The sequence below is a fragment of the Chrysemys picta genome, chromosome 1, assembly GCF_011386835.1.
Source record: "Chrysemys picta bellii isolate R12L10 chromosome 1, ASM1138683v2, whole genome shotgun sequence".
Classification (NCBI taxonomy): Eukaryota; Metazoa; Chordata; order Testudines; family Emydidae; genus Chrysemys; species Chrysemys picta.
In genome coordinates this window covers 199,061,886-199,074,240 of record NC_088791.1, presented here as the reverse complement: position 1 = coordinate 199,074,240, position 12,355 = coordinate 199,061,886, and positions in this window count along the sequence as shown.

The window sequence follows — 12,355 nt, the reverse complement described above, 5'->3', positions numbered from 1 at the left end:
AGGCTCCATGCACCCTCCCATTCCACCCCAGTGGACAGCCCAAGCAAAAGGCTGTCATTATTTTAACTTTTTTTTAGTGGCCTTTTCCTTCCCTCTGATCCTCCTCCCAAACCCCACCTGGGCTACCTTGTCAGTTCTCTCCCTCTTTTTATAATCAATTAATAAAGAATACATGATTTTTAAATGATAGTGACTTTATTTCCTTTGAAAGCAAGTTGTGATCAAAGGGGGAGGGTGGGTTGCCTACAGAGAATGAATCAATAAAGGGGGCGGGTTTTCATCAAGAAGAAACAAACAGAACTTTCACACTGTAGCCTGGCCAGTCATGAAACTGGTTTTCAAAGCTTCTCTGATGTGCCGCACTTCCTGATGTGCTCTTCTATTCGCCCTGGTGTCTGGCTGAACGTAATCAGCGGCCAGGCGATTTGCCTCAGCCTCCCACCCCACCATAAAGGTCTCCCCCTTACTCTCACAGAGATTATGGAGCACACAGCAAGCAGCAATAACAATGGGAATATTGGTTTGGCTGAGGTCTGAGCGAGTCAGTAACGTGCGCCAGCGACCTTTTAAACAGCCAAATGCACATTCCACCGCCATTCTGCATTTGCTCAGCCTGTAGTTGAACAGCTTCTGACTCCTGTCCAGGATGCCTGTGTATGGCTTCATGAGCCATGGCATTAAGGGGTAGGCTGGGTCCCCAAGGATAACTATAGGCAGTTCAACATCCTCAACGGTTATTTTCTGGTCTGGGAAGTAAGTCCCTTGCTGCAGCCGTTTAAACAGAGTAGTGTTCCTGAAGACGCGAGCGTCATGAACCCTTCCCGGCCAGCCCACGTTGATGTTGGTGAAACGTCCCCTGTGATCCACCAGTGCTTGCAGCACCATTGAAAAGTAACCCTTGCGGTTCATGTACTGGGTACCCTGGTGCTCCGGTGCCAAGATAGGGATATGGGTTCTATCTATTACCCCACCACAGTTAGGGAATCCCATTGCAGCAAAGCCATCCACTATGACCTGCACATTTCCCAGAGTCACTACCTTTCATAGCAGCACCTCAGTGATTGCTTTGGCTACTTGTATCACAGCAGCCCCCACAGTAGATTTGCCCACTCCAAATTGATTCCCAACTGACCGGTAGCTGTCTGGCATTGCAAGGTCTGGCATTCCACAGGGCTATCGCCACTCGCTTCTCAACTGTGAGGGCTGCTCTCATCCTGGTATTCTGGTGCTTCAGGGCAGGGGAAAGCAAGTCACAAAGTTCCATGAAAGTGCCCTTACACATGCGAAAGTTTCACAGCCACTGGGAATCATCCCACACCTGCAACACTATGCGGTCCCACCAGTCTGTGCTTGTTTCCCAGGCCCAGAATCGGTGTTCCACGGATAGAACCTGCCCCATCAACAACATGATCTCCAAAGCACCGGGATCCGTGGTCTGAGAGAATTCTGTGTCCGTGTCCATGTCCTCATCACTCTCATCGCCGCGCTGCCGTCACCGCCTCCTCCTTGCCTCGTTTTTCTGGTCCTGGTTCAGCATAAACTGCATGAGAATGCACGAGGTGTTTACAATGTTCTGACTGCTGTCTTGAGCTGAACAGGCTCCATGCTTGCCGTGGTATGGCGTCTGCTGTGTTCACCCAGGAAAAAAGGCGTGAAACAGTTGTCTGCTGTTGCTTTCATGGAGGGAGAGGTGAGGCTGTACCCAGAACCACCTGCGACAATGTTTTTTGCCCCATCAGGCACTGGGATCTCAACCCAGAATTCCAATGGGCGGGGAAGACTGGGGGAACTATGGGATAGCTATGGGATAACTACCCACAGTGCAATGCTCCGGAAATCGACGCTAGCCCCGGTACATGGACGCACACCGCCGAATTAATGTGCTTAGTGTGGCGGCATACATTCGACTTTATACAATCTGTTTCCAAAATTCGAATTCTGTAAATTCGGATTAATCCTGTAGTGTAGACATACCTTGCTCTCTCTCCCAGTATAATGTATATGGGCCTCGTCCTGCTCCCACCTGAATCTGTGGAAAATCTCCTTACAAAACAGTTGCTAGCCCTTGTAAAACAGAGCAGAAAAGCAAACTAAAACAACAAGCACAGTCTCAGGACCGGTGCTCTACAGGCTGTTCGCTTTTTATCAGTGAGACTAACTGAAAATACCCTCTCAGCAGGGTGCCCTCATTGTCCCACTTTTCCCTTGTAGCAGGAAAGAGTATAAAAGAGAGAGTTCTGGTTCTTTCCCTAAGCTCCACTTCTCTCCTCTCTGCATGCAAATACATATAATATTATGCAAAAATGCATCATGCAAATTAGCTGTATATTTGTGAATTGCATGATATCTAATGCTTTACAGAAGCAATACTCTGTGATCCTGGCTGCTTTGCAAAGAGATCAGTGGCATTTTCTATCTATTAGTGCCTTAGGTCAACTCTTGATAAATAGAAAGCAAAGCTCATCTGTTCAAGTGGTGCTCAGCTGCTGATGCATTCCAGGGCAGGCAGTGCAGCCAGCTAGATAGAGCACCAGACTAGGACTAAGCAGCCCTGCATTCTATTAGTAACTCTGCTGCTGGTGACCCTGGCCAACTCACATGCCCACTCTGTGCCTCAGTTTCCCCATATGCAAAATGGGGATAAGCACTTTGTAAAGTGCTTTAAGGTCTACTTATTATATAAATGACTTTCAGGTAAGTAACTGGCGGGGGGGAGCATCAGAGGAGCTGTAATCACAAGCAAGATAACAAATATCCCTAGTAATATGTGGATATTTCCAAAGAATATTAGGTTACATTGAGTTTCCATACTAGTATTGGCTATGCCCTTTTTTCCTGTCAATAACTCCTCCGTTGCTGGTACCTAATCCACATTTGGGGCCCCTTTGTGCCACACCACTGGTATAATCCAGTTGTAAAGTCAGCGTAACTGGCCCAAAGAGGATCATGCTCAGTGTAACAGTGATCCTCCAGTGGCACAGAGCTAACATAGGGAATCTTGGGCCACACACCCTCCCTGCTGCTAGAACAGCACAAGAAAAGGAGTTTGTCCATAGAAAGGGTGTGCGTCCAGCACTCTGCTCATGCCATACCAATCTTCACCTACATTTTCAGCCCCTGTGGCCGATGCAGCCAAGCATATGCTACAGCAACCTGAAGTCTGCTCTATTATAGCAACGTAACGAAGTGACCATGTGCAGAGGAGCACCAGGATCAGGATGTAAACATGAGTTTGTACCACTTTTGCACACCATCCCTGACCTCTGACCTGTCCCTTTTGTCCACACTGGAGGATTTGTCCCCTGAAGTACCTCATCAGGTAAATATGGCAAGAAGTGGCTAACTAAATTCACTGATGTTGTGTTTGCTCATTTATACCTACAGCAAAGCAAATTAAACTGGAGGTCACTCCATTGCAAGCTCCAAATCTGTTTTTTAACTGCACTTGTAAAGATTTTATAAGAGGAAGAAATAGCTATTGTCTATAATATCGATGAACAATATGTGACAGTATGAGAGGAATGGTGGACCAGTGGTTAGGATGCTAGTCTTGGAATGAGAAGACCCAGCTTCAGTTCCTTGCTCTATTGCTGTCACTGAGGCCCAGGTGTTTAGGCATTGCTGTGCTCTGCATTGGAAGGTCTCACTGATTTAGGAGCCTAAATCTCATTTTCAAACATAAGTGTTTAAATCCCTTTTGAAAATGAGATTTGGGCTCCTAAATAAGTCAGGCATTGCGATGCTGAGTACAGCAATACCAAAGTACTTTTAAAACTCCAGGCCTTAGTCTCTGTGCCTCAGTGCCTGCTCTGTAAGATGCCCTCCCATACAGGGGTGTTGTGAGGATAAATACATTTCAGATTACAAGGTCCTCAGATGCTCTAGTGAGGAGGGCCATATAAGTATCTACGGTAGGTAGGTACATTCTGCTTGGATGGTGTTGCTTGACAAGGCAGAGCACTGAAAAACTAGCTCATCACTTGTTTCGCTTTTGCAAGGAGTTTTGTTGAAATCATCCTCACTTTGACACCGACCTCACGGGCTCTCTTGCACGGTTTCCAGTTAGTTGGCCCCAGACAAGTTAGTTGTGGGGCACTGTAGTCCAAGGCTAATACTTCCTCTCTCAAGCAACTCTGCTTCAAGCATGTTGAGGGAAATGATAAACTCTGTATCTGGTAGAGCACGAAGGACAATATTTACCTCTCCTGGCATGTTTTAATTTTCATTGACTTCCATTGTCTCTAAAATATGACTAACGTTGATGGCAAATAATGCCGCCAGTATCAAACCATCCAGTGTCAGCACATTTGTGAAGCCATTTACTTGCTACAGCATCAGCTGTGTTTTTAACTTGATGTTCCTGATCGGTTGCTCTTTTTGCTGAGTTATCAATTAATGGTTTAGTCTTTGCAATTGAACTTCACTAGTTACCAACTGCAGGAACACCCGCCGATTGACTGCTCCCCCAAGTGCATAATTGCATTCAAACCAGGACTCGAGTCATGTTCAAATTGCTCCAAAATACCGGTCTGGCACTTTTTAACAACTTTCTGGTACTTCCAATATTATCATGAGTGATAGTATCAGGCACTCTGGCACATCTTTCTTTTTAGGACTGGAACACTGGTTCAAACACAGTATGTTTTTCTAATGTGGACAAGTCCACAGAGTCATATAAATTAGGGATGTGTAAAAAACCCTATTAGATCATCCTTGTGTAGCTCCCTGAAAATGCATGGCTTCCCCTGAAGTATAGTCCATATTTTTTAGTTCTTTAGTCCAATTTTATACTATCAATCAAGGGAAATAATGATCAGTTTTTTTAAGTGGAAAGATATCACACAAGTTAGTGTCCTAATGTAAAAGATTCAAGGACCAAAAATGTCTGTGACATTAGGCCTGAAAGGTGAAGAAGAAAATAAATTAAAGACTAGACTGTGTATTTAATTCCACACACAACTTTTTTTACAGAGCCAAAAATATATTAAAGGAAGAAAGAAAACCTAAACAGCTTGTTGAAGCAGAAGGGGGAGTCCAAGAAAGTATTGATGTGAATGAAAATACATATTGAAAAGATATGCTTAAATTTACAAAAATAATGTTTTTTAACATTGCAAACAGTCTAAATTGTGCAGACATTTGGCTCCTAAACCTGAAGTGCAAGAGCAGTACTCATCAGAAATGGATGTCAGAGACAGTGTAAATAACAAGAAAGGATATAGCCAGCTACTGACAGACTCTGATAATTTGGAAGCTAATAGATGATAAAGACAGCTCAATCCATGCAAATATAGAATAATGACAACTCTGACTTTGTGCGTCATAAAAAATAAGGGGAATAAAAAAAGAGAAGTAAGAGCAACAACATTTGAATCTATGTGCGTCACTAAAGGATGAGAAATAGAAAGGCTATATAGAGAAATAATCAATTTTAGGGGACAGAAGTCTGTAATACAAACACATATTACAAGATGAGGAAGGAATGACAACAGAACAGTACAACACCAAGAGTGGAGGTCCTCTTATCAATTCATATAATGATTTTTCATGTTTAATATTTGAAATGCTATTCTGAGCCTTATGACTGCAGGGAAAGCACACCAAGCCTCAACTCCTTTTTTAAACAATTCTTTCCATTCCTGTAACTCAGGAAGCTGCTCTGACGGAATTTTGGTCTGTGATCACTTTGGACCCAAGCTTGAAGTCAGTGGCTGCAGAATCAAGCTTATAGTTTTGTTGCATTGGTATCAACCTACGGTAGTCCTCTGCTTTTCTTAGTCTAGTTAGGTCTTGGCTACACTCGGGACTTCATAGTGCTGTGAAGTGCGAGTGTAGTCGCGCCACCAGTGCTGCGAGAAAGCTCTCGCAGCGCTGTATGTACTCCACCTCTCCGAGGGGAATAGCTTGCAGCGCTGTGAGTGAGCGTGCAGCGCTGCAGGTTCTGATTACAGTGGTGCTTTACAGCGCTGTACTCGCTGCGCTCAGGGGGGTGTTTTTTCACACCCCTGAGCGCAGCAAGTTGCAGCGCTGTACACCGCCAGTGTAGCCAAGGCCCTAGCCTAGAACTTGATCCCCGGATAACTGCAGTTTGTGAGTAGGATGTTAAACAGCAGCTATTAAAGCTAACATTAAATCAGTGGGTCCAGATAACTTGAATCCAAGGGTTTTAAAAAAACTCGCTGAGGAGCATTAATATTGATTTTCAATGAGTCTTGGAACACTGGAGAATTTACAGTGAATGGTGTAATAGTGTTTATCTTAACAAAGGGAAGGTTAAAGTGTGACTTGATCACAGCCTATAAGTACCTCTATGAAGAACAGAAAGTTGCTAATAGAGGGCTCTTCAATCTAGCAGATAAAGGTATAAAAAGATGCAATAGCTGGAAGTTGAAGCTAGACAAATTCAGACTAGAAATAAGATGCAAAATTTTAAGAGTGAGGGTAATTAACCACTGAGTTATGGTGGATTCTCCATCACTGAGAATTTTTAAATCAAGAATTAATTCAGGGAAGTCCTTTGGCCTGTGTTAAGCAGGAGGTCAGATTATGAGGTCACAGTGGTCGCTTCTGGCTTTATAATCTATGAAAAATCTGCATGAATTCTAGCACATCAGGCAAATTTGGGGGAATCCATTTAGCTAATTGTAAAACAGATTTATTTTAAGGTGTCCAAACTAGCATCCCCACTGACGTGCCCTAGCATCACTCTGAATGGAAAAGTTAATGTTCCTAAAACTAAACACTTTAGGATGTATGTGTGGGAAGGGAAAAAGAAAGGAACACAGAAACACATCAGCTGCCAGATAGGATCAGAACAGCAGTCCATCTAGTCCAGTACTACCCTGTCTCTAACAGAGGTCAGTAGTGTTTCAAAGAGAGGCATAGTAGACAATTATGAATAACCTGTCCATAAGGGAAGTTTCTTCCTAATCCCATTAGTTAGTGGTTGGCCAGATTCTGAACAATTATAGTATTTTACCATACCCCATGACTTCATAGCCTCATGCAAGAGACTTATTGCTAGGCTTTTTAAAATCCAAATAATTTATGTCATCCAATTCTCCTTTATCCACTATTTTGTTGACAAGCTCAAAGGATTCTAATAGACTAGAGAGGCATGATTTTCCTTTACAGAAGCGGTGCTAGTTTCACTGTATTATATCATATCAATCTAATTGGTTTATAATTTTATTATTAATTATCATTTCACCCAGCTTTCTAGGTATTGAAATAATATGCATTGGTCTGTGTAATTCCCAGGATCTGGACAGCACTTTCTTTTTTTAAAGGTAGACACATATGCTGCCTTCCAGTTCTCTAATATATTAGCACATCTTCATGAGAAATTGTATACTTTTGCTAGCAGCTCAGCCACTTCATTCTTAAATTCCTTTGCAACTCGTGGTTGTGTACCATCTTGTCCTAGTGACTAGTTGCTACTCTGTTTGTTCCAGCACCTCTTTACTGACACCTCAATTTCTACTAATGCTTTGTCTTTATTACCTGAAAATTGTAGGTCTGGTGCAAGTTTATCTTCAGCATCCTCTGCAATGATGCAAATAAATCATTTAGATTTGCCTTTATTCTTCTTACTTGCTCCCTTAACTCTGTAGTAGCCTTACAGACCCACTAGTTCTCTTGCAAGCTTCATGTTTGCAAGATGATCTAGATAATACTTAGCCCTGCCGTGACTGCAGCTCTCTCAAGGTCCCTTCCAGTCCTATGATTCTATTATTCTGTGCTTCTGATATGCTTAAATTTTTTATTTGTTTTTATATCTTCAGCTATTTGGTCTTATGGTTCCATGTTAGCCCTCCTAATATCCCTGTTACATGTTACGTGCTCTGGTTTAGGCGTCTTTCAATTCGCTTTACTTGAGCTGGATTTCCATTTTCTGAACTTTCCCAGAGTTTTAGAAGGTGATTGAAGCCAGTTCATATGACCTAACATCGTACCTTTAAATCCAAGCCAAGACAGAGCAAAAGTGAATCGCACTCATATCCTTCCCTTTCAAATCTAGCCCAATGGAAGAGTTCAATGGACTGCCCTTAATAATGTCTGTTATTCAAGAACTAATATGAGAGTGTTAGGAACTGCATGGGTTTAAACATTCTTCAGTGCGTTTTACTAATCAGCTAGCAGGAGAGGCAAAGGAAGCAGGAGAGAGACTTGAAGATAAAAATGCCAAAGGCATTCATACCAGACCATACTAATATGAGACATCACCTCATCCATTCTTTATGCTACTATAGCTTCAAAGTGCATAGTGGTTAAAATAAATGATAAGATGGTACATAAACAATATAGGTGATGAAGTCAGGACTCACATCATTGAAGGTTTTTCCTACAAACCCCTCCTTGACAGTACCTCAATGTTTTCAACCATAGGATGCACTGTCTGTCAGATCTCTTTTTGGATTCTTGCTACATCCATCAGAAATTGGGTGGCTAGCTATGTACAAGCAGACGTAATTCCGTTTTGGATTACAGGGTTGCTTGCGACAGCCTGAGATAACAAATGGAATACACATTCCTTGAATTCTGTCTTCTTTCCTGTCTCCAGAAGCTTTCACCAGTGATGTGTTAAATTGCAAGGTACTGCAAGCTAAACAGAAAAGTGCTTCAGGAATCCAAGCAGCCTGCCTTCCTTATCACTGACAACTGCAGGTGCTTTTCAACTGGGGAATCACATTTGTTGTATCAATTTACTATTGTAAATGTACAATCAGGAGAGGGGAAGTACTGAAAATCTTTGATTATTAATATTTTAGCAGACTAGTCACTGGCAGATAAATAATGCCATACAAAGACACCATTCAGTCTCTGGGAAAATTGATTCAAACTCTACATGCTGTCATCTTGCCAAATAAGTATCAGAGTCTGTTTCTCTGAAATGGGCTCTAGAGTATAATATAAGCTTGCTTTGCTTTTAATATATTGGTGAAGTGGAGATAACATGATCTTGTCACATTTCGTGTTCCTCTTAACCTCAGTGAAGAGTGACCAGATTTTCGCCACACAAAAGGATTGGGGAGCAGGGAATAGGAGTAACTTCATCATTATTCGGTCCTCCTGCTGAGGGGTTGGCAGAACAGGAGCAGACTCAACAGAGAACTCTCTTAGTGCTAATTTCTTGGTCTTCTGTAACGCTAGGGTTGTGTGGTACGCTGGTGATTTAATGTGCCCACCTCTTTCATCCATGCTTAGCCAGCTTTCCATATTTCAGCAGTTTTAGAAAAGGCATGTGGTTTGGAGGAATGAGTTCTAATCCTGGCTCTGCCACTGATGTGCTGTGTGACCCTGGGGAAATCCCTTCTGTCTGTTTCCTTGTCTAACATAGGATAATGGTACTGAACCATGCACCTGCAGGGGTGCTGTGAGGATTAATAAATTAATGTCTATACAATACTTTGAACATATAAGTCTCTATAAACTGGCTAAGGATTACTGTGATCTCTGCTATTGCTGCTATTTTCTCACTGCTCAGTTGCTGCCCAGAAGTTATGGTACCATCATCTGTTTTTAGCTCTAGCTGCAGCCACATTTACTTTGTTCTTGTCTCTCCTTTCTGGACACCACGACAAGAAAATCACTGAAGCAAGTTTCCTCAGGGTTTATCTTAAGGGCTGTCCTCTCATCTTCCGCTTCTGCTCACTTCTCCCACAGTTGTAACAAGAATTGATTCCTTTTCATCCTTCTGCTGGCATTGCAGAAACATCCTCTTTTTGCTAGCTCAGATCCAGGAGTTTGCCCTAAATGTGAAAAGCCCACAGGACGGTCCATCACTGAATTTTTGTTTTCCCCCCTCATGCTTCCTCATCGTCCTTCACCCCATTCAACATGGCTTTATTTTGACCCTAAAGGATGACAATATTTAGCTCCTACCTAATAGCTTTTAGCCACAGATCTCAAAACTATAACCAAAGGTGAGTTAGTATCATTATCCCATTTTACACATAGGAAAATGGAGACACAGAGAGGTGAAGAGACTTGCCCAAAGCCAAACAGTAAGTAGGAATTAGGAGAGAACCCAGGTCTTCTGGCTTCCCATCCTGTGACTTACACTGTGATGATTGGCCCTCTGGATCACTTTTAAAGGACACTATTCAATGTTTACTATATCTTCCTGCCACTCAGGAGGAAAGTTTTGGTCTATTTAAGGTAGCATTTTAAGATCTGAATCATGTGAAAAGCTCACCTGCTCCTCAGGTTCATCGAAGACTAAAGTTTCATTAGAACTTTATCAGTTACTGACTTCTACTCCTCACTCCTTCCATAAGAGGAAGGTTTAAGTATTTTTCTTCTGTATTAGTGGAAGTGAATTCTCACTGTCTTCACTGGAAATTATAAGCGGCACAGCACCCCACAAACACCTTTCAGACAGTGGAGTGGGGCAAAAAATGAATTGGTAAACTAACCTAAATTAAATTCCATATTCCCCAAATAAGAAGTGCGTAAACTTTGCTTACCCACATTTACCCTTGACTACACTACTGCTTTCAGAGAGTTTAAACTTGACTCATGAGGACAAACTGGTGGATTTAATCTCCATCATGCTAGGTCATATTAATGTTTGTTTTAGTCTGTGTGCTTCCAGGAAGAGGGTTTGTAATACAGGATTGCCTGAGGAGAGTAGGCTGAGGTCTGAACATTCTGGTATCATAAAGGAAAGACTTTATTTCCTTTTGTAGAAATAAATGCTTCTCAGAAATGCAAACTGAGATTGCTCAAGATACAGATCAATAATGTAGGTCTGCTTAAATAGACAGACATAATTTATGGTCGTGCAATATAAAGCCATACTGAGTTTGATTTATTATCTATCTATTCTTTAATATGGAAATTAATTTACTAACGCAGGGCTGATTAAATATGATGACAGAACAAACCATTCCAGTATTTTTTAATCAAAATTAAGTAGAAACATAGAATGCAGCAATTATACCATAAGATAGAAATTTAGCTAAAAGTGGGTTGATTATCCAAAGCTTACTTGTATATTGCGAGAACAAGTCGACCTGTCCCAAACCCTACAAACCTTCTACTTTGGGGATTGAAAGACACACACACGATTATTTTTACAGAGCTGTACAAATCTAGAAGAAATACATAACAAAAAAATCAATCAGCTGAGCTCAGAAGAATCAGGGTCCAGATTATCTCCTCTCTAGGAAAACCCAGTGTGGCAGCCAGGAAACTGAGTTGTCGTGTGTGGAGTTTCCTTCAGTTTGTTCCATTGTGATGGGTGTTGTTTACCTCTCCCCCCACAGCCACCTAATACACAGATGTTTCAAGATCTGAGGAGAATCTGTTGATCTTGAGATCTCTGTTGAATGCTGGAGCACTTGTGTGGTGGCCCAGTGCCTCTGTCCCACTATGGTGGATTCTCTTTCCCTGGCCAGCTCCATGCAGGCAGCTCTCCTTTAAAAAACAAAACAAACAAAAAAACCCACCACAGTAACCCATAGTGGCAGTGGTGGTTCACAGTGTGGAGTTGACTCTCTGTAAGGTATCTCTGACAGAGGCAGAATTATCTTCAGTGGAAGGGGTCCTTCAGCCTATTTTGTGAGAGGGTAAACCCAATTTTCCTGCATGTCCACTGGAAGAGAATTGCCTGTGTCACAGGTGTGGCTGAGATGCATCTCCATTTAAAGGACCAGCCACTGTGTGACAGTGCTGGAACAACAGGGGAGGAGCTTCACAAGGAGATCTTTCCCTCCCTTGGCTTTTTCTGCAGGAGGGAGGGATCTTGGCTAGTGAACGGACAAAAAGGAAGGGGACTGGGATTGCAGGTTGTAGTGAGTCGGTGTGGCTCCCCTCCTGGCCAGAAGAGGGAGCCCACGTGCAGGCACCAGAGTGGGTGGGACCACCACCACCTGTCCCTGCCCCCCGGAAGTCAAGGGGCGGGACAGGAAGTATAAAGGCCGGCCGCCAGAGCTCAGTCAGCGGCCAGCCACCGCAGGGAGCAGATGTGTGGCCGGGAGCTCCCGGCCAGGAGACCGCCGAAGACCGAGGCCTGGACCCTAGCTGGCCTGAGCTACCCCGGGCACGCTACGAGGAGGAGCCACCGGAGCCCGTCCGCTCCCGTCACTGGGAGAATCCCTGGGAGCCCCACCCCAGCAACCCTGAGGGTGAGACTGTACCCGAACCCCTCCGCCCCTGCTGCTACCCAGAGGAGCCGCCTGAGGACCGTTGGCCTGACTTCCCGGCAGAGCTACCGGACCTGCCACCGAGCCCTGGCCGAGAGGAGCCCATGCAGATGGACTGGCCTGAGCCCGGCGCGACGAACGAGGTAGGCTCTGAGGGGGATCACGGAAGTGGCCCGGGGGTAGCTGACCCCGGTCCGGCTGCAACT